We start from the raw sequence: 3,635 nt of genomic DNA on the forward strand, positions 1-3,635 counted from the left end.
GGCAAAAGAGGGGCCTTAGCTGGGGGAAAGGAGGGAGGCTGTGAGCGACCTTAGCTCAGAGAAAGTAGGGAATTAGCTGGGGGAAAGGGGTGATCTTTGCTGGGGGAAAGGAGCAAGGCTGGGAGTCACTTTAGCTGGGGGAAAGGAGGGGCCTTAGTTGGGGGAAAGGAGGGAGGATGGGAGTGACCTTAGCTGGGAGAAAGGAGGGAGGCTGAGAATGACCTTAGGTGGGGGAAAGGAGGGAGGCTGTGAGCGACCTTAGCTCAGAGAAAGTAGGGAATTAGCTGCGGGAAAGGAATGACCTTTGCTGGGGGAAAGGAGCGAGGCTGGGAGTCACTTTAGCTGGGGGAAAGGAGGGGCCTTAGTTGGGGGAAAGGAGGGAGGATGGGAGTGACCTTAGCTGGGAGAAAGGAGCAAGGCTGCAAGCGACCTTAGATGGGGGAAAGGAGGGAGGCTTCAAGGGACCTTAGCTGGGGGAAAGGAGGGAGGTTGTGAGTGACCTTACCTGGGAGAAATGAGGGAGGCTGTGAGTGACCTTAGCTTGGGGAAAGGAGGGGCCTTAGCTGGGAGAAAGGAGGGAGGCAGGGATTTCGCTCCCTGAAGGATAATATTTCACGCTACCACACATTTTTAGTTTCCGGGGGGAGTTGATTTAATTTTCAGGTATCCAAATTTCTCCTAAACTCGTCGCATGTTCTTAATTTTCTCCCCCAAACGATGGTCTACAATGCCTTAGTTAAAATTCAGTTCGGACCCTGTTACTTTTCTATAGATCCGTTTTATATCATCACAGGCGCTCTCAAAGTGCGCGGTCGCATCATAGCTGGTTGTTATAAAGATCTGGCTTCTGGTCCCTGAATCCATGGGCACAAGGAGGTCACTAACAAAACAGAATTTTTGCTCAATGGGCTCCAGGAGCTCCAGAGCTATCTGGATTTCTTTGTTGGGATCTTTACTCTCCACAGTTGTGCTCACAATGGCGATGTATTTGCCCTGTGCCGCCACGTTCTGTACAAATGAAGTGAGGAAGATATAGATATCTGATCTGCGGTTCGTCTGGGCCGAAGGGATGATGATGAGTCCCGAAGTGGCGCCGTTGGTGTTTCTAACGGGGTGCCCGAGAATGCAGATGGCCCTGATGACCTGGCCAACCCTCCGCACGCGGTCTGGTGCATAACTTGGATCACATATCAACTGTCTGCACCTCGTGGTCTGACCCTCTGACCTGATGCCTATCACTCGGCCGTCCCTGAAGAGTATCTCGTCCACTGGTTTGTTCATTAAGAAAACACCCCCTTGGCTGGAGGTCAGCCGAGTAAAGGCCTGTGCCAGCTCTCCGATTCCGAAACGAGGGTACAGGTAAGGGCTCTTTCCATTTTTGGCCAGGGAAAACGTATAGAGTTGAATCTTTTCCAATGTCTCGAGGCAGGGGTGGTCCAGATAACTGTTGGTACGATTTAGGGCCAGCGCGTGTCCAGCAAAGTCGGTGACATCTTGGCCCAAATCAAATCTCCGGAAGAGATCTTTCCCAATTGTCTTCCGGGGATCCACCCCTTCGTATGTTCGGGGGTCCTGTTCGTTGAAGTTAAGGGCGTACACGAAGAATTTGCGGAATCGGCGTTTCTCGAAGAATCCCATCAGCCCAGAGGCCAGGGCCTCGGTCTCAGTAGAGGGCACTTTGTGAATCCGGCTGCCCTTGTACAAGAAGCCGCCGTCCACCACATGGAAGTCCAAGAAGCGCAGCGCATCCAAGTGGGTCAGGATTTTCATCAGCTGTCCGTTGGCCATAAGGAACTTGGGTAGAAGGTCTACCTTCCAGGCACGTCCACGGCCCATGGTGGCAGGGGGTGAGCCGGGCGCGTTGAAGTGGCGATAGACGATGTTCAGTGGGCTCAACGAGGCACTGTCCCCACCATGGATGGAATTGCGGTCAATGTGAAGTACCTTTTTTCCCAGCGAAATCAGCAAGCTCCCAAGGGCACACTCCTTCATCCCGGTGCCAAGGATGATAACGTCATAATCTTTGTTCATGGTGTGGCAAAGAAGAGACTGGGGAAAAGGAGTGGAAGCAAGTGAAGAACCACTAGAAGGAGCAGCTTGGGAAGGAAGTCGGAGAGTAGGACCAGAAGTACCACTGTGGGGAAGAGAAAACAACGGCAGAGAAGGAGGAGAAAGGTGGTAAGAACCACCACGAGGAGAGTGAGGAAGTTGACAAGTCCGGTGGTGACAACTGACGTGAGGAGAGGTGACAACGTTGGAGGACGACGATGACGACGAGGAAAACAACGACGATGAAGACGATGTGGTGGTGGAATGGTCGGCGGTACCCAGGAAGGAAGAAGAAGGGGAGTGGGCAGGCAGGGACAGGAGCAGCAGGAGCAGGAACAGGAAGAGGAAGATGAGAAGGGAAGAAAGCAGGCCAGGGGCGATGGAGGTGAAGATGGAACAGAATACTAGGGCGGCAATGGAGGCAAGGATCGAAAAGCAGATGGAGGAAGAGATGATGAAGGTTGGGGAGGCGGTAGAAGAGAAGATGACGGAGGCGGTGTTAGAAGCGGGAGTGGAGTGGCCAAAGTTGGAACAGGAACCGGAGGTGGAACCGGAGCTGGAACCGGAGCTGTAACTGGAGCTGTAACTGGAGCTGCAGGTGCAGGTGGAGGTGGAGGTGGAAGCGAAGACGCCGGAGTAGGAGCTGGAACTTGAGCCGGAGATGGAAGCCAAAAAACCAGAGAATGAGATGGAAACAAACTGGCTGGAACCAGAAGCAGAGCCAGAGTCAGAGACGTTAGCAAAGAGGGAGCCAGAGCTAGAACTGGCGCCAGAGGTGGAGGTGGAAGAAAACAGGCCAGAGCCAGATGTAGGTGAAGGCTGACGTGGTCTAGGTGAGTGAAGCTTCACTGCGGCGGTCTCAGGGCCGGCTACTGAGAGAGAGCTAGCTGGCATAGGTGGTGCTCATGCCAGAAGGAGAAACCGAATGACTAGAGGCCGTCTGCTGTGGGCTTATATAGCCTCAGGTCGCCGAGGATGGGCCCTGGTTGCTAGGGCCATCACAGTGCCCAACATTATGCAGTATTCCTGGGCAAGGATGTAGGTTGCCAAGAGATGTTTAGCCGTTGCTAGGGCCTGTAACTTCTGAAAAGGGTATAGAGAGAAAATTTAGCAAGGTTTTCTAACTGATTGTTAGAAAACATCCCCTTTTCGGGCCCACACTGCCTTCCATAACCAGAGTACAGAACTTATCCCTCCTAAGTTTCCATTACTTTCTCAGGCTTAGCATGGAGGAGACTGCTTCTGCTTAGGGCTTAGTCTGCACTTAGGGAAGCAGCCAGCAGGTCAATCACCTGATAGCCAAGGGTGAAAAACAGCCAAACCAGTCAAACATCAGAAAACCTGAATTTATGGGCACTTATTTACTTATTTATCCTTGCAGTACCTCCTCCTGAGAAAAACAAAGTGAGCCCCCCTAAACTACTACTCAGGTTCTTCACTTGGCAAAATTAGCCCATTTCAACCTCTATTTGGGCCCGCTCCTGGGCAAAGTCACTTCCCCAGTCCTCCACAGGCCTGCTGTTAGGCAAAAACCTCCTTCCAATCTCCTCTCTAGCCCCATGCTAGGAAAAGTGAGGCCCTCCAAA

The 3,635-nt window shown here is 52.6% G+C and overlaps 1 pseudogene; it reads right to left on the bottom strand.

Annotated features, from left to right (window-relative positions):
• Nucleotides 1-245: 245 nt before the first annotated feature.
• LOC100925738 lies at nucleotides 246-3,415 on the bottom strand (annotated as a pseudogene).
• Between the last annotated feature and the right edge of the window lie 220 nt (nucleotides 3,416-3,635).

Source organism: Sarcophilus harrisii, chromosome X (genome assembly GCF_902635505.1).
Source record: "Sarcophilus harrisii chromosome X, mSarHar1.11, whole genome shotgun sequence".
Classification (NCBI taxonomy): domain Eukaryota; kingdom Metazoa; phylum Chordata; class Mammalia; order Dasyuromorphia; family Dasyuridae; genus Sarcophilus; species Sarcophilus harrisii.